Source organism: Epinephelus fuscoguttatus, linkage group LG15 (genome assembly GCF_011397635.1).
Source record: "Epinephelus fuscoguttatus linkage group LG15, E.fuscoguttatus.final_Chr_v1".
Classification (NCBI taxonomy): Eukaryota; Metazoa; Chordata; class Actinopteri; order Perciformes; family Serranidae; genus Epinephelus; species Epinephelus fuscoguttatus.
Genome location: NC_064766.1, coordinates 23,458,200 through 23,478,016, shown reverse-complemented (window position 1 = coordinate 23,478,016; position 19,817 = coordinate 23,458,200). Strand labels below are relative to the sequence as shown.

Here is a 19,817-nt window from a genome sequence, read left to right as displayed (position 1 = left end):
AAACAGAATGAGAAATCACTAGACGAATGTAATGGTCTCATTATAACGTGGATCAAGGTCCAAGAACCCTGGATCTTACATTTCTCATAATGCAACTAGAAAGCATTTGTCATTAGAATTTCTCTGTCTGGTAAACATCCATGTATTTTAAATGCTCCGCATTGTCTACTACTGAACCATGGATGGTAAATGGACAATGCATCTCCACTTCCTGCCATTGTATAAAAAATGAAGCCAAACTACCCTGGAAATAGGCGCTGCCAACTTCTGCTGGTATCATTTGGAGCCAGAGTCTGCACAGTTGTAATGACAGAGGAGCTGAGATATCAAGTTCCTGCCCATAGACCTGTCTGACTTAATCCCTTGAAGCGCCAGTGATTGCAAGCACACACAGCTGTCAATCATGATGTCACACCCAATTTGCATATCATGGACTGGGACAACGCAAAAAGCATTGGATCGGAAAGCAACAAGTTCAAACGTTGGATCAAGGAGGCTATAGAGATGAGGAGGCGGGCCAGGAACACCATCAACACCATTCATAAACACATTGGGAGGGTTCAAATACACGCATGCATGTTTGATACTTCAGGTCCGTGACGCATCGCAAAGAACCGATGGGATCACTCCAAAGGGGCCCACTTGCTTCTCAAACCTACCACACTGCGCCGGCAGCTCTTCTCTACAATCGGGCTTTCCCCCTCCACCAAGACTCTCACATTTTTGGTGTTCAGTATAGACTTCTCTTTTGTTTTTGTTTTTCAGTACAGTATAGTAGACATGTATATGTTTATTTTTGATAATCTGCATGGAGCACATCCACCTCAAGGCCACAATACATCAGCTACACTGCCTGTTTCTCCCCTGTTTTTTTTGTTTGTTTGTTTATTTGTTTGTTTGTTTTTCCTCCTTCTTCTCCGCATGCACTGTCACTATATAACTCAGGACTTAAGCACCTGCCCCCTCCCCCTTGCTTGTTTCCTTACTTTCCCCCTGACACACTTTGGTGTATCACGGCCCTCTCTGACTCATATTAGGAAGTTTTTCCAATAAAGGCTGTTAGGCTAGTCTCCAGGGAGGGTGGGTGACGGTCACAACCAAGCATTATGAGTATAAAATACTTGACTGCAAGATTAACAGTGCATCAATCTTCACAAGAAGCTTACACCCTTTTGTTGCGCTAAGCTATGAAGACCAATGCAGACAAGTAGGAGTAAAAAAAAAAAAAAAAAAAGGAACACCATCAACTGGGATGAGGGGGCTTTCATGCTGTCACACACCTGGCACTCTCTCCTACAAAAAACATCGGGCGGCGGGGTGTGTGACCAGCCTGGAAATCTGATTTGCTAGGCTGGTCACACCTCTGGGATAGTACCAGCTGATAAAGACACTTCGTGCGTCATGAAGTGTCTTTATCAGCTGGTCACACCTCCGGGATACTACCAGCTGATAAAGACACTTCATGACGCACGTCAGATGACGCTTCTGAAAAAGACTGCAGTGACAGTCGTGTCACGTGTTGTGTCAGACATGTCAAGGTAAACTACATCTCCTTAAAAACTCATTGTCTGAAAAAAAAGAAACCTTTCTACACTGAAACTGAAACTAAAATCAGGTAGGGGGGGTTGGGGGGCATTACTGCCCTGGATGAAAAGTCTACTAATTTTCATATGCAAATAAGGCGTTTTGAGATTAAAACACAACAAGAAAACATCTTGTTTCGACACACCTCACCTGTGGTCATGAGCTCTGGGTAATGACTGAAAGAATGAAATCTTGGATACAAGTGGCCAAAATGAGTTTCCTCTGTAGGGTGGCTGGGCTCAGCCTCAGAGATAGGGTTCCCCAGGAGGAGCTGCAAAGCGTTGCTGGGGAGAGGGACATCTGGAATACTTTGCTCAGCCTGCTGCCCCCACAACCCGGCTTCAGATGGAGATTTACCAAGAAGTCATACTTACTCACTCCCCACTCTCATTTTCAAAAACTTCTCAGATCTACACAATTCATGTGAATGACCTGTTCAACAGTAAAAACAGCAATTATTGCCAAATGGCGACAACTTTGTACCTATGGTAGTACATTTTGTCTCTGAGTTTTGCAGCATGCCTGGCTCGCTTCATATGGAATGAATGGTAGAGGTGGGAAAGACTGCCATATCAATTACTTTCTCAGAGATTCCCAGTTGTATTTACAACTTGGAAGTTGATGAAACCTCGTAATTGCAACTCAAAAGTAACATGAAGGTGGCACGGAGGGAAGTCTTATCACTACAAAGTATTCAAACAGAAAGAGCCAGCCTTAAATCCACTCCCTACACCTCAATATTCTCTCTCACACACACACACACACACACACACACACACACACACACACACACACACACTCTCTCTCTCATGATAACCCCCTGGGGTGATGCAGAAGCCAGATATGGTCCAGGCATTGAAGGACACGTGTCAGCTCCCATAATCACCAATTTTCTTTTCTCTGCTGTGTCAGCCTGTTGTGTGGACACGGGAACTGCACGCGGCTCATGATCGGGAGGAGTGGTACTGAGGAATCGTGTATGTGTGTGTGTGTGTGTGTGGGGTGGTCCCTGTGTGTAGGTGGTCTTCTTAGATGTAAGGAAAGGCAATCCATAAAGTCTCCCTCCTCCTCTCTTTCTGTGTCTCTGTGGTTACTGGTGAAATGGCCTTTTGCCCCGCTCATATCTGAGAGAACATCACGGCGCAGTGGACCATACGTTCACTCCTGGCACACGGAGCAGAGTCAGACAGTGAAATGAGGCTTGGACCATGTTTCCTTACTGTATACAGTACGAGTCCTTAGGGCGGCTGTATCGACTATCGACTCACACACAGCCACACAGACTAGCCTGTGTGTTGGAAACTTCTTCCACATAAAAGCAGCTTTTCAGCCAGCAATGAATCAAATGGAGCTTATTCTGAATCAGTTTTAAAGAATCTCGTCTGTGGCAGCACACCGCAAGATGAGGTCAAATGCAAGACAGGAAAATAAAGTACTATTACCCTCTCTTTTTCTTTTTCAGCTCGGCATCATCACTCAGGTGTCTGCGCATCTCTGAAAAATCATCTTCGGAGTCCTAACTCTGGGCTGATTATGCTATTCAACCTGCCCGCCAATTTCACACCTTTTTGCCTCGCCGCTTTCGAGTGCTACTATTGATTCCTTTTGTCCTGCCAGCATGTAACTTTGCCATTAGCAAAGTAATTTTAGCTATTGCTTCAACAGGCATGCTAAAAACAAGTCATGGCTAACGTGTGCTGACTGGCTGAATGATTGCTGCTGAAGAATGCATCGCACAGAGGCTGCCCTGCATCAAACAAAGCTCGATCAATGATAGCAAACATGTCACAGATAAACACATGGAGAAGAAAAACATCTAAATTGGAGAAACGTGAAGGAATTTGTTATTGATTTCCAAAACAAAGCTAGAAGAATGGAAAGATAAGGAAGCTGTGGAGTGTGAAAAAGGGTTAATAGATTCCACGTCACCTGTTTGCCCTTTGGCCAACTGGTTTGTATATGCTGCTTTGTATAAGGCGTGTTGATAAATGGTTGTTAACTACCTTTCTACCATCCTTACTTGCATCGATAAATCTGAACCTCCTGTTAAACCATTCTGTGAAAACAGCTACTCCTACAGCCCAGCACCCCCACCTTCCTTCATCTCATTTTCTTTCTCTGTCACTCCCACACAGCCCCTCTCCAGGTGAATTTCCATGTTAAAAGAGGGGGAGTTTGATAAATGGCTGCATGCTTCTTTGATGAACTGGGGAATTGTCTACATTGTCCCTATTATATTCAGAACAGAGCAGTTAGCTGACATGTCTGGCCTTATCCTCGCTGTGGGAGTACAGCTGAAGTGTCCTCTCCCAGCTTGAGAAAAGGAAGAACGGACTCATTTGCCTGCCTTTGTCATTTGTAACCATTTGTAGTAAAGTATTACACACAAGCCACTGCAAATGAGAGGCACATTAACTGTTACAAATCTATAGAAATTAAGGGATGTATTATAAAACAAAAAACTCACTGTACTACGCGATAAAAAGTCGACAATATGATGGTTGAAAGACAAAGACAATGATGACTTAAGAAAATGTTCTTTATCATATAATGAATCTGATGTGTGTTTTCCCTATTTTCAAACACATTCTCACTCCAACCTCGTCACATATTGACGTTTGGTCATGGACTTCTGACATCCAGATACAACGTGCAAGGTACCCTGGGTGTGTTGGTTGTTGATGTTCTGGGATGCCGTGTCAAGTTCTGCCTGTTGTTGTGTTGTCTTCTTTCAAAATACACTTCTGTTTTCACAGGAAATTTACAGTTCACATACAGTCCCTTTCAAAATAAGTGCACTACGTCAGTGCAACAATGCGAATTTACCTTTTTTTTCCCTCCAACAACTACTGCACGTAGTTGAGTTTAGGGAACAATGGTTGGGTTGTACGCAGAGTCAATTTATTCTTGATTAAAATATTACGCAAAACAACCACACTGGGGGGCGGCAAGGTGGTGTGGTGGTTAGCACTCTCGCCTCACAGCAAGAGGGTTGCCGGTTCGATCCCGGGTGTGGGAGCCCTTCTGTGTGGAGTTTGCATGTTCTCCCCGTGTCAGCGTGGGTTCTCTCCGGGCACTCCGGCTTCCTCCCACAGTCCAAAGACATGCAGATTGGGGACTAGGTTAATTGGTGACTCTAAATTGTCCGTAGGTGTGAATGTGAGTGTGAATGGTTGTTTGTCTCTATGCGTCAGTCTGGCGACCTGTCCAGGGTGTACCCTGGGATGTAGCTGGGATAGGCTCCCGCCCCCCGGCGACCCCCCCCCCCCCCCCCCCCCGCGACAACCAATGTACCACTTCACCATGTAGTAAACTGGTAAAATAATAATAATAATAAAAAAAGTCAATAACCAGTTTTCATATACTTAAGTACATAATTATATATAAAAATAAATAAATCAGTGTTGTGGCATGCCTCATGAAGTAGTTTAAGCTCTAAGCTCATTAACACCTGGCTCAAGGATTCCACCAACACAATGCAATGTGACACTGTAAAGCTGCGCTGGCTAATTAAATGGGCCCCTTCAAAGGGTCACAAGATAAATCTGAGGGGTTGTGAGATGATTAATGGGAGAGGAAAGAAGAAAAAACAAAGTTCAGCCACACAAATCTGCACCAGTTTCTGAATGTCTCTCTTTAATCTTTACTTTTTATGAAATATTGGATATTTTTACTTCTTTGGGGTCTCAAACAGTCATTTAAATTAAACCAGTGAGAAGTCTAGAGAGGAAATGAGTCTTTGGTGGAACTGCTAACAACTCAGAGACATCTGAAACATGACAAAGAGCCCCAACTAGACGCAGCTTTTTTGTACAGGGACATAAACCAAATAGTTGGAAACCACTGTTTTTATCTTTTAATAATACATTGTCTTTCACAAGAAAGTTTTGTCTGAAAAGAAACTAGTAACTAGCTGTCAAAAACATGTAACAGAAAAAAATACAGAATGTCCTTCTGAAATCTAGTGGAGAAGAAGTATAAGGCGCCGTACACATGCCACATTTTTTTGCGCCCTAAAATCCATTGTTTTTAAAGTAGATGTGCAGCAGGCATGCTCAAATGCCAGAGCAATGTCTCTGGACACAACAGCTGAGCTCAAACCAAGGCAGCAGTTTTGGGCTCAAATCTGATTAAATATCTGATTTACATTGTAAAAAAAATACCTTTTTCAAATGTTTAAATTTATTACAAGCTGAAGTCAACTAAAGTCTTTTCAGTGTGATAATGATTACAATATTCGTGACATGATCTCCGACATGCGCATTCTTCTACATGATGTAAAGCATAGGCCAAAACCTATCATATGATATTTATATATGTATATATTAAACAGAGATTGTATAACCAGTGTTTCCCACAACAACAGCAAACTTTCATAGGGTGGATAACTGATCTGTCGATCTGGTCAGATCTGATCAGATCAAATTGACTGATGAGAGGAGCAGCTGCTGCGAGTGAATACAAACTTTTAGACCCAGCAAAATGAACAGTTAGCTTTCATATTCAATGCTGCTGGCGTTCTGCTGCTCTGTCTGTGCCCAAATTGCACTCTGTTCTCCAACAATGTGGTGCTGTAAATAATCAAATGGTTTAAATATACCAATAACGCTCCGAATGAAGGGTCCAGCTCCAAAAGTAGAAAATCTATTTGTGGCAGCAGGGGTTTTAGTCTTGGCGGGTCGACACAAATAAATGAATGTGACTGTACTTTATTCATGACATTACACTGACTATTAGGTCCCAATTTTTAAAAAAAAAAAATGCAGGGAAATTGGAGCAAACCAAACTCAATTTGAAAACAGGTTGGGTCAGGCAGGGAATCCAAGCTCACAGCTGAAACTCTGTGACGTTATGTCCATTTCTCTTTTGATCATCATTGGACAACATTACTATTCTTTCAATAAGGTCTCACATCAGTAGGATTTACCTGTGGTTGCTCATAATTGCCTGTGGGTGCTATAGCTCTGAAGCACCCACAGGCAATTGGCAAATAGAATTCAGGCACCTGACTCTGTGCCTGTAGTGAAACATCTCCTCTAACACGGTTTCTTTTTGTGCCCAGTAACAGGATGATGCAATACTTGCCTCTTTTTGCAAAGCATTTATTTTCATTGGAGTGAGACTGATGTTAGCTAAACACAAACAAAGCATTCTCCCTTTCAATGATGATTAGTCTGTTTCCCATTTTCTAAATTGTTACCATTCCACATCACCAACTATCAAAGAAGAGATTACCTGTCAACTTGGATTTTACACCTTCCCATGATGCCCAGTTTTACAGATTGCCTTCTGCTCCTGAAATCACTGTGGCCACAGTCCCCAGCCCTCCCAATGTCTTAGTGAAATCGTAGCCTAATTTGTTCATTTCCTTTCTTGCCTTTCAGTGAAAATGTCTCCAAATATTTTCAGGAAGGTTTTAACAGTGGTAATGTCATAAATTTAAAATATCAAAGCTAATGAGGAGAAAGAAGACACGGATCTGCAAGAAAAGAGGATGCAGGGGGTCCACAAAGACCCAAAATAATTTTACAATGATGGACATTGCTGACTGAGGCAGAGTGGTCAGGTAAGCTGCACACAGGCTGCGTGAGAACTGGTTCAATCACCTGTCCACTGATGGCTGCACAAATATCACTATTACTAAAGGAAATGTAGGTCTTCCAATTGGATTGAAAGTTGATTTTAAATCACTATCACTCGATCAATATAGCCCCTTCCCACTGGACAAAATACCCACTTACACCAACTAACTGTTAGCTTTTGTACAATCGGCATTCACTCCTGGGACAAATGAGTCTGTAGCAGTCATTTGTATTTATCGGCTCCAGCACCAATCGGCTTCAATCAGCACAGACAGAAGTACAACACCCTGGTGGATGCACCAGTTTTAGCCCATTTGCCAGCATATTACAATGAGGGGCTGCTACAAAACACAATCTGTCTATGTCCAACTAGGGGTGTAAATCACCAGTTTCATCACGATATGGTATCATATTGATTCCTTGGACAACAATATGATATCTGCCGATATTACAAAGTCTGCAACGATAATATATAAGTAATTGTAACCACTTAAGTTAAGTAAAGTTTACTTTGAACACACTAACACACATAAAACAACACATGGAATAAGTGAACCTTCAGGGCTTTCTGCCAGAAAGACCATTCTGGAAGAAATGTTTTCATTTTAACCTAAACCATCATCTTTTTCATGAAAGCTAAGGACTGTCTGGCTTAAAGCCCTAAAGGCAAACTTCTCCTAACTGTCATAAAACAAGATCATTCAACAAAAGTATAACATTCAGCTCAGTAATAACTGTCATGGTTCATGGACAAAACAATTGTTTTTTGTTATCAGTCCCTTCAGAAATTCAGTGTGTAATGTATAGGACTCATTCATTCATTTTCCATAACCACTTATCCTGTTGAGGCCGCGGAGGGGCTGGAGCCTATCCCAGCTGACACTGGGCGAGAGGCAGGGTACACCATGTACACATTGCCAGACTATCACAGGGCTGACACATAGGCCCTGTTTAGATGACAATGGTTTCTCTAAAAATGGAAAAGTCTGTCCTTTGCGTTTTAAAAAACTTCCGCGTTTATATGATGACGTTATTGAAACGATCACACAGATAACTTTGTCTGGACGGACGACGAGGTGGAGTTGCTACAGTAAAGCTACACTTTTTTCTACACTAAACTCAACAGGGTGAGCAGCACAAACAGAGCTCGGCATTGTTGTTGCGATGGTCGACTTTCTTGCGCATGCCTAGTGACTGGAACCGTAATGCGCATGTGTGAAAAGTCTCAGTTTTCAGAGGAACTGCATATTGCAAGTTTACATGACAACGGAGACGGTGCCGTTTCCAAAAAATTGCACTCTGGAACCTGTTTTCAAAACGTTGCGTTTTCAGGCACCCAAAACGCCAAAATGCAACTAAAGTTTACTGTTTTCAGTTGAAATCGTTGTCGTATAAATGGGACCATAGGGACAGACAACCATTCACACTCACACCTACAGACAATTTAGAGTCATCAAGTAACCTGCATGTCTTTGGACTGTGGGAGGAAGCTGGAGTACCTGGAGAAAACCCATGCTGACACGAGAAGAACATGCAAACTCCGCAAAGAAGGGCTCCCCCGTTGCGGGTTCGAACCAGGAATCATCTTGCTGTGAGGCAACAATGCTAACCACTGTACCACTGTGCACCCGTGATGTACTTCTAAATAGTGGTCAATATTACTCGTGAAGCACAACGTCTGAACAGTTCATTGCAGATAATAAACATCTGGATGTGTGTAAGAGCATATTTAGTTGCCTGCTATGTGTGTATTTACGCTTCAATAGTCACACCTTAGTCTGAGAAAAGTGTTGTATTGTTCCAATTCTCCCATCAAACCATGAAGTGCTACGTAACGACTGCTTTGCTTGAGCAGCTACATGGGTACGCTACACCAGAGGACTACTGGTATCAGTGAATGTGGAGTGCGATATGAGTCATCATAATTCTACTTTGAACTTTACTACCATCTACGTACTTGATTTTAAGATGAGTGGCCTTTTTTCCGGGCGGCACGGTGGTGTGATGGTTAGCACTCTCGCCTCACAGCAAGAGGGTTGCCGGCTCGATCCCGGGCATGGGAGCCCTTCTGTGCGGAGTTTGCATGTTCTCCCCGTGTCAGCGTGGGTTCTCTCTGGGCACTCCAGCTTCCTCCCATAGTCCAAAGACATGCAGATTGGGGACTAGGTTAACTGATAACTCTAAATTGTCCGTAGGTTTGAATGTGAGCGTGAATGGTTGTTTGTCTCTATGTGTCAGCCCTGTGATAGTCTGGCGACCTGTCCAGGGTGTACCCTGCCTCTCGCCCGATGTCAGCTGGGATAGGCTCCAGCCCCCCCGCGACCCTCAAGAGGATGAAGCGGTTAGAAGATGAATGAATGAATGGCCTTTTTTCCACCAAGGTCAAATGCCCAATCTCACAATGTTAATAAAAGTGAAAAATAATTTGTGTATCCACCCAGTGATTCGGATTCATTCATTCATTCATTTTTCCGTTGGCCCGTTCTTCACCTTTTGACCAAGTTTTACAAAAATCAGGACTGTCGTTTTTCAAAAATACGAACACACAAAATCAAAAACATAGCCTAACCTTGGCGGAGGTAGGGCTTTTATAAACTAAAATTTACATTAGATTCTTGCTCCTTTGTGTTTCACTGCATGTCTACACAGCAGGTGGGTCTAAGACAGAGTGAATGTAAGAAGCACAGGAGGGAGGGAGCTCTGAGGGAACTGTTTCATTGGCCTGTCACATAATTGATCTTCGGTAGTGGCTGGTGTTAATTTGCCACCCTGCCACCAAATCACTATTTTTAGACATACTGTATTCCTCTTTGCCATTGTGAGCAGCTACTATACCACATGGGAAATCATCCATCTTTTAGCCTAGGGGCCAAATTACTTTCGCACTCAAATGTGCACAGCTGCTGATCTCACTTTGTATTGGAAGGTGTGGAGTTTGGAAACCAAGGGCATTTTTCCACCGGCTTTTCCAATCTCACCATCTGTGCACATGGTGACCTGAGCTGTTAACACGTGCTTTTCAACTACAGTAATTGACTGTCATTGTATTGTCTGACTGGGGCTGATCAGGGCCAACCTGTCATAGTCTCCTCCCTTCATCCAATCCAACCTTGCCCTCAACATGTATCCTGCTGCCGCTCAGATGTCCCTCGATCACAAAATATCTCCCTCTGGTGTCCAAAACTTCTGTGAAATTTTAATCAACACAAATCATCTGTTACTCTGTACACTCATATTCTGTGTTAAATATTATCTTTACTTCATTCTTCTATCTCTCCTGATTGAACTGTAGAAACATGGCAGTGTAACAATGCGGTCTCTGTAGACGTGGACCTGCTCCCTTTGTAGATTTAAACGGCTTATTCCAAGGTGCCAAAAACATAATTCTTATTTTCAGGTGATTATACACTAAAGAAAACTGTTCCTGTCGATATATCCCCCTAAATCCTACGCTCGGGACCTTTAAGTTACTGCCAACTGAACATTTCCTGCAGCAAATATCAGAGCGTCCCACTGGCATTATTAACAATAAGGAATAATTCAGGATACAGCAAATCTTACTTCAGCACAAAGAACGAATGTGAGCTGCAGTTACCTCCCTGACATATACCTGGCATATTAAATCAAGTAAAAGATTTCTCAGACTACTGATTAAAACGGCTGATGACTTGGTGAGGAGAGAAAAGAGAATCCACACCTTCAGTGTGGAGAGTGCTCTATTAGCCGCCTTTCTAGTAGCTGCTTCCTGACATGCCCTGCAGTGGTCCAGCCTTGCCGTACTTTGACAAGTAATCTATATTCCATGACGAAATAGTGCTGCCAGCTGGGTTAAGGTCATCCACTTTTAGGGAGATCAGGTCAGATCCAGACACAGGGCAAGAAAACTTTGTTGGTCAAACAACTCACAGGCCTGCAGATCAAAGACACCCTGCTGTGAACCTCATTACCCCTCTGGCTGGAGATTCATTGATGTCGAATGGTCTTTTTAACAAGGTCACAAGTCCTTTGCTCACTTTGTTTCATTATACTATCAGTGGATCCAACATGTATAACTTTACAAGTACTCACCTCTAGAATACAACCGTAAGACAAATATAGGAATGGCAGAAAGGAGGACACCAGCACAGCGAAGTATACAATTTAGAAACTCCCATAACAACTGGGAAGAAGTAAAGTACGATATCTTTCAGTCCTCCTGTTTGCCAGCAACAACTGTGGTGTTATAGAGCCACAAAGAAAGGTAAGGGTTGTCACATTATGGCTAGTGCTACTAAAGAGAGCTCACATTTTCACTAACTACTGGGCCAAGAACAAAGGTACACAAGCTAAGCACCACGCCCAAGGCCAAAGAGGTGCCCATTAAAAGATCTATGGTTGACCCTTTAATGGGATCAAGTACAACAAATCACTGATAATATAGGCAAGGCAATTTTATTTATATAGCACCATTCATACACAAGGCAATTCAATGTGCTTTACAAGGGAAATACGTTAAGATAAAACATTAAAGGAACAATAGATCATTAAAAACAAAAGCTAAAAGCAAGAAAATAAATACTTAAAAACAGTGCAGAAAATGCATTTAAAAAGCAAACATAAAGCAAAAGCAACAGCAGACAAATATAAAAACAATAGCTACAGATTATCCTAACAATAAGTTACATATCTAGTTCACTGGTAAGCTGCAGTAAATAGTAATGTTTTAAGCCCTGATTTAAATGAGTTGACAGTTTCAGCCGACCTCAGATATTCTGGAAGTTTGTTCCACAGGCGGGGAGCATAGAAACTAAAGGCTGCTTCATAATATAAGTTATATGTATTTACATGATAAATAAAATATATCTTTATAATTAAAACACATTTGTCATCTGATACTCTCACTAGGGATGGGTACCAAAACCTGGTATTAAATGAGCCTAAATTATCAAAGACTGTAAAGACTGATAAGCTCTGATGTCATTGGTTCTTTTATTGGTACTTTTAAACATTTTGGTTCAATTCATTATCATCCTGCAGCCTCTCACCTGCGCTCTGTGCCGGGGCTGACCTCCTCCACACACACACACACACACACACACAAGACATGGAGTAAAGTCAGTGAACAGCAGAGAGGCTGCGGTGGAAACGAAGTGAAGATAACTTGAAAATTACCAAGTTGGCGGCAGCTACGCTTGTGACTGTAAGTGCAATTAAACCTTCATGAGTAAAAGGCTAATACTTCATCAACGCATGTGTTCAGCAAGCATGAACTGATAAAGTGACTAATAAATACTAGCCTGCACTTCACTAAGTGTTGTCATGTCAGAAATATTATTCATATAGTGATTCTGCTGTTGTAAAATTACTGTTGCTGCTATAGAAACATTTAGTTATGTTTAAAATATTCAACAGTGTTTCCCATACATTCATTTATCTTTGGCGGTGCGCCACGAATAAATTATCTCCGCCACATATAGATTTTTCTGCTTTTGGCGCTACCTGTTCGACCTTGCTCATAAACACATTATAATGGGATTCAGTGTCTGTGAATGTAGCTTGTCGTTACAATTCCGGTGCAATAGGTAGCGGTATGCATCGTAAAGACGCACTTAACGCACCTGGTCCACCAGAAGAAGAAGAAGTAGACGTAGTAGCAGAACGGATCCAAAGACCTCTCGGTACAAATATGTGGGCAAACAAGTCCAAAAGTGGTCCAAACAACTCTAAGTCATCATGTTATATTAGCTGTTTTATTAGCCTGTGTCTGTATTAACATAGCTGGAAGCTCAACATGTGCAGAGACATTAACTCACGCTGTTAGTAGTGTTAACTGCAGCGCGAGTCCCGTAGCACCTCGCCACCCTGTTAATCAATTACAGTGGCTCCACTGGCAACGGGAGCGGCATGACAACCCCCGTCTGTCGCGCGACAACTCTCTATTTTACGCGGCTCTTCTATTTTTGTCGCGCTATGCTCCCCTACGTGACTCTCCAGCAGATAAAAACTATATGAAATAGTGTGCTAAACGAGCACAATGTGTTTTTAAATGAATAAACCATTATCAGAGGTGATATGTGATGATTTTTTCCCATGCATTTACCCATGTTTATCCGTGACATTGTGTAAATGTCCGTGGTGGACATTTGAAAGCGAGTAGATGACAAACAGTACAGTAAACTTGTAGATAACTCAAATATATGTAATAACTTAGGGGGAAAATGCTTTAACATTTCATGCAGCCTACATGCTGCCTCTCGGCTCGGCAAACAGTAAACAACCCCGCTAGCGTCTCTACGTGTCGCTTCCGTACGCAGTCAGTGGAGTCCAAATGAATACGCCGCGACGCTACGCTGACGTGACGTAGGTTTGCAGCCGGTGGAGCCCGGCCGTGTGGTTCTGCTTGTTAGTAATTAACTCTGACGTTGGATGTTCACTTCTTCACACAGATGAGTATTGAAAAATATTTTTAATACCCCCCCCACCAGGACCACACCACCACGAATAGATTCCTGTCCTGTGGGAAACACTGTTCAATAATTCTGTTCTGAGTTTATTCCTCTTAAATTAATTTATTTTCCAAAAAGCAATTATCTAGAAGTGAAAAAGAACCATTAAGAGCACCGATAAAGCAACAAACTGATAAGGAGTATCAATAAAAGTAGTACTATCGATAAAATCTTAACAATATCCACAAAAAAAACTGCTCACTCCTGATTTGATCTTACGATTCAATACCTTGCAGTAATTTCTTCAATCATTGTTTGATATTACTTTTCTGTAATCGTTCACTGGAGGGCATATTTTCGGCCCAGACACACAAACACACACACACAAAATTTTAGGGGGAGTGTCCCTATACAAATAAAATGACAAAATGTTGTCCCCCTGCCCGGATTTCCTGGCCTGGAGGACGCTATGCTTCTTGATAGCAAAATGACTAAAATGTGTCCCCTTTGTTAACCTGCCATCCTTCTCCATCACCTGGGTCCAGAACCAGACAACATCCTATCTGAACCCAGACTCATATGCAATAAATTTAAAGAGAATTTTAAGATTTTGACAGAATGTTTCTATTTTAACTGGCGTAGCTTTAGCAGAACTGGTTTAACAGAGTCAAAGACTAATTTGGCATCTGCAAAATACAAAATGCGTCAAGTGTTAAAAACTAGGGGTCATAGCCGTGCTAGCAAGCAGTGACTGTGCATTACCTTAAAGGTATAATTCAGTGTTTTAGTAAAAAATTTACTTTGCTTTCTTTAATGAGAAGAGAAGATCAGTACCAATGTAACAGCTTTGTGGGAAGCGCAGTGCCAGAGTATCGACGTAGTTAGCCTAGCTTAGCATAAAGACATGGAATTAAGAAATATGCCCGACAACACCCATAAGCTGACAAATGAATACATTATATCTCATTACTTAAGTTATCATGATATATATCTTTTCTTTATCTCTAAGCCCTGTTTGTCAGGGCTGTGAGCGTTTGAGAAGTTAATACCCCCTAGTGGTCAGAAATTGGCTAAAGCAGTTTTAGGCACTGGCTTGGGTAGTATCACTGTATTACAGTATACAAATGTATTTAGAAATCCCAAAAATATGATTTTCAATACTGTAAAAAATACACACGATCCTCCTTATATTGAACTGATACAGAGATGCTGTACTCAGGTGATGCAGTGCACAGCACGTGCTACCAGAGGTCAGTCTCTATTAGTGAACAGGCAGCTGAGCTGAGAAAGATGGTGACTGCGAGTGGTGAGGATAACGTTATAGGACTAAAGCTCACCAGCAACAGCTGAGGGAGACAGTGGGTAACAACAGTGTGCAGAGGAAATTTTCACATATAACTCAGTAAATCAAAAGTTTATTTTGACCAAATCAGAGCTGGTAATTGCTGGAACAGTTAATCAGACAAACTGAGGGTTTGGGTGAGTTTTCAAATAAAGTGTGTTTTACGATGAATTAACAGGGCAGTTAAGCTAGTCTTATTTCAGTGAAAGTGAGGAGTATGGTTGTATTTTTTTTCTGTTTAGTAAGTAAAATAGACTCTGTTACTGTTAGTAAATAGCATGATGTTTTTTGGTGGGCGGGGCTTAGCTGGAGGCAAAACCATTCTCTACAGACTTTAGCTAGTGCTAGCTAGCAAGTTCTGTTGGCTTGTTTTAGACAATAGAGGAAGATGATGCGAGTGGTGCATTCAGAAATACTCCGAGTGCCGAAGCACACTCTCAGAATGGCAGAGCGCACTATGGGCACTCTGTCTGGGGAGAAGGAGCAGCAGAACGCCGAGCAGAGTGAGCAGAGTGAGCAGAACTTAACAGTTCGTTAATTCACGTAGAAATATAATGCTCCGTTTCTTCGACCAACAGGGTCTCATTTTACGTCAGACTGAATTTGCGAACGCACCATGTCAGGTCTCTGGGACCTTGAGTGTAACTTCAATAAGTAAACACTGACCAACGGGACCAGACTGGCCGACCCGTATGCTCTCAGTCAGTGGATGGATGATGTCACAGGAAGCTTTGTGGTTGATTACTATGCCAATCTTACAAAGGAGGACGACACTTGAACAGTGTCCTCCAGTTTGTTTTGCTATCGAAGCTAACGTTAGCTAATGCGCTAAAAAGATAGCGTTAAAGAGAAATCCAATATTCCTCTTAATACCTTCCCAACTTCTGATGAGGTGGACATCATAACCCTTAATGCACATAACGTTATTCATCCCTACAATAGGAACTACTTTTTCCCTAACCTGATATGAAGTGTGTGCTGCACATGTGAGCATTTTTGATGATCGCCTCTGTCCAGTCCTTTCATCTTATCACATGGCATTTTGTGTTTTCATACACAAATACTGCCATATACGGTATACCTTGGTGAAATGTCAGAAAGGTATGAAAAATAGATACCGCCCAAGGCTATCAGTCATCGTTACATCTTGAGACATGTACATACCATTAGAGACGGGTAGGTTCAGGTAGGAATGATTTGAGTGCTTTGAAAATAAGGTGGTATTCATGATCCACCCATGTTTACTCTGACCCCTCTGCCTCTGCTGCAAGTACACCACATCACTCTAATGAGCCCCTCCCTAACCCCTAACCTCTGGCTCCCTGGAGATTCTCCACTTCTTCTTATCTAATCCAAATTCCACACAGTCTTCCAGCTCATTACAGATGCTGAACATGGTCCCACCTGCCTGACATAAACACACAGCAGCTCGGGCACATACAGGCACAAACAGACACCCCATTGTAAAGACTACACAACTGAAAAAATACTAACAAAAATACTTGAGTAATTACCGAAACCCCACTGCAAAGTTGCAGTGCATTAATCAGCTGTTGGCAGAATGATATAAAGTAGCTTCATTGAATATTTTTAGAGCCACTTTAAGTACCAGCAAAATTTAAGTTGAAAGAAGCATGGAAGAGCTGTCTAAGGTTATCGTCTCTAATGTTCCCGCAGCAGCTGAGGAAAGCGTTGTTTTCAGACGCAGAGTTTACTTTTTTTATTTGCAGCCCGAGAATATAATTTTCTCATCTGGAGTCGGGTCCCTTTTTTACATAATGGACTTCAATCTGCAGTAATCACCCACCAGCAGCACTCCTGAGGAGGTGAAGAAGGCAGTCACTATGGCAACCTCCGAGACCTGCAGAGGTGCTCAGTGTAATGGTCGTAATCCAAAATTTGTTTCAAACTGACAAACCTTTGAGGAGCACCAACCTTCACAAAACAGAAGGTCTTTATTTTCTCAAGGGTGAAGAGATAGTCGAGAGTAGTCTAATGAGTATGCGTATCAAAGAATCAAGATCTATTTGTCTTTTTATTCTGTCGCAGCTGAACTGGTGATTTGCAAGTTTCATAAAGCAGTAGCAGAGTAGTTTTTAAGTGCAGATCTGGCGGAGCAGTGTAATATTAGTTTCCATTTTGGCTGGAACTTTTGTCTGTGTTTGTCTTTTTGTCTGGGGTAAACATACTTTATTTAGATTTAAAATCACATTTCAATCAGCCAGTTTATGTGGAACAGATACATTCATGGAAATCTGCACTGACCAGATATTTGGCTCAGAACTTTTCCGACCCTTACAGACATACACCGAGTTCAGCAGAGACTGGGGAGTGCGATAAAAACTTCTCCCACAAAGCATGCTGTACATACTGTACCTGACGCCAGTTGTTATGTTTAATTCACTGTATGTCTGAGTCAGGCACAAGCCGCTCTCTGACCTTCCTGCTGCTCAGACCACAAAGGAAATAAACTAATAATATTTAATGAATGAATCTAAATCCAGCAAACCACCTGATATGCAGACGCAGGCTGATGCAAAGGATAATCATTGACGTATGCATTTTAAAATGAAAGCCATAGACTGAAGCAGCCATTTCCTCTCATAACATGTTATGTAGCATTACACAGATATGAGCTTAGCTTGGCAGTAGGTACAGAGGCATCACCTCTTGAGACCTGAGCTTTTATTTGGTATGCATTTTTAATTTAACCTAGCCATCTCGGATCAGTAGGACCTGGTAGGTATAGAAAGCTGAGTATTGTCTTTGAACAGAAAGTATTTTTTGAGACAATGACGTCCTCACATGGGGACGATGGGTTTTGTTTTAATGGTCACTAGTAATGCCTGAACATTGGTATGTAAAAACACAATTACAAACAATGCAACAAATCTAAAAGCCTTGTGATTTGTTTGTTTTGTAACTCTGTATGAATTTTTGTTGCCCCATACTCCAAGCTAGTAATTTTTCTCTTTTTTCTGCAGAGACAGTCAGTCACACCTTAGGAGTCTGTGTGAAATGCTGCCCAATGTCCACAAACAAGTAGGGCTGCCCCCTAATAATCAACCAAATGTAGGCGACCAGAAAGGTCATTAGTCAGCAAGATTTCATTGGTCGCTTAGTCACAGAAAAAAAACAAACAAAAAAAGTGAAACTCTATTAGGAGCTGCACCTTGTTAAAACAAATCCAAATCCTATATGACTGTACCATGAAGGAATTTAATTTGAAAGGACAGACACAGGAAGAGGCCACGCTCAGCAGTCAGACAGGAGTCACGTTACAAACCAATCACAGCCGACAGATATCTTTCCCTTCTTGTGTAAATATTCAGTCTGATACATACAGAAAAGTTGATCATGCTAGTGCAGGGCTACCCAGAGCTTTACATCTGTCCCACAGACGACAGGCCTACACACTTATTAACAGCTCCTGGAAGAAGATCAGCTCTGCACTCAGGACTTCAGGTAAATAGGCTTTACGATGCTTGTTAAGGTTGCTTAGCAACCTCTGACGCAACCTGCCGCTGCGCCCAGGAAAGCTGCCACAGAAAAGGCACAAGAGTAGCACCCGGAGCCCGACCTTGTGTTTCCAGGCAGTTAAGGACGCGAAACTCAAACCATTGTGTTGCTCCGCCCAGATTATATAATTTAATGATTAAATCAATATCATAACCATGCGGGCAACTAATCGACTAATGGCCCTAAATGATGACAATTGGTCGACTGGGAAAATTTTTAGTCGGGGGCAGCCCTACAAACAAGTACTTCCTAATTAACAGTGTCACAGCTTTGTCAAATTTGTACCATATCAAACTACAAAGCCTTATAAAGCATAAATAAAACAGTTTCAATCATAAACTTTGATCAGGTTTTCTCCACTTTTCTCTCGGGATCTGCTGTAGAATGATTTGGCAGAGATGGCCGCCATCATGTTCCCGCACGGATCAGTGTATTGTGCTTTTGCTCCCACTAAATGGCACATACAAGTGTCTATGAACAGGAACAACAGGTCATACTTAAGCAGAATAAAATACACCATGCAGCAAACCCAAAACATAATCATCATTCAGGGTCACAGGAACCATACGAGAGCTAAGCAGTCTAGGTGCCACTGATATCAAGAATAATAAAGCAAGCTTCTCTCTTATGCTGAGCTGAACATGAGGTAAGTGGACAAAATGTAATTGTGAGTGTGACAGAAGCCATGTGGAGTTCCCTATGAAGCCAATATTACAGGTAAATATCTGCAGGTATATGAATGGGCTGTGTTTACATCCCCAAAGCCAATAAACAATATATGCCTTTATGTGCCTTTGCACTGAGCCAACAGAACCCTAAAAGCAACTGCAATTACTATTTATGCATCACCACCACATATATCAACATCATAACATATGCGCTTAACAGCCACCACAAGAAAACAAGCTCAGCCACCAAAACAACCCAGTTCACAATAAATCCCAATGCAAACACTGCACATTAGGCAGATAGCAGCAGCAGCAGCAGCAGCAGCACAAGAGTGGATTGTAGAATTCAGCAAACAGCATGACATGGCCTACTGTACAAGCACATCCGCAGGACAATTAAACAGTCAGCACTGTGCAGCCTCACAGCTTACAGCATCGACTACACAGAGCCACAGCATCACATGCACGTTAACAGCACAGGCAGCTTTTTCTTCCTTGCTGAAGTGAGGCAGTGCTCCGAGGAGTATCAGCTGGGAATACATCCTTTAGTTGGTCCAGAGCCAAACCCAGAAAACCCAACACACAACCGGAGCAGCAGCGGGCACTGAGGCACAGGGATTTCCCTCCATAAAGCCATCGTTAAGTAGCTGTAGTAGGTGTTTTCAGGTAAGCAGTGCAGCACCTGGCAAGGTAAAGT

General features: G+C 42.1%; 1 protein-coding gene across 1 annotated transcript in view; it reads right to left on the bottom strand.

The window, feature by feature from the left end:
* Positions 1-19,817, bottom strand: part of LOC125901590 (ubiquitin carboxyl-terminal hydrolase 37-like) — a 311,232-nt gene that overhangs the window by 50,787 nt on the left and 240,628 nt on the right. The gene's annotated exons all lie outside the window — the stretch shown is intronic.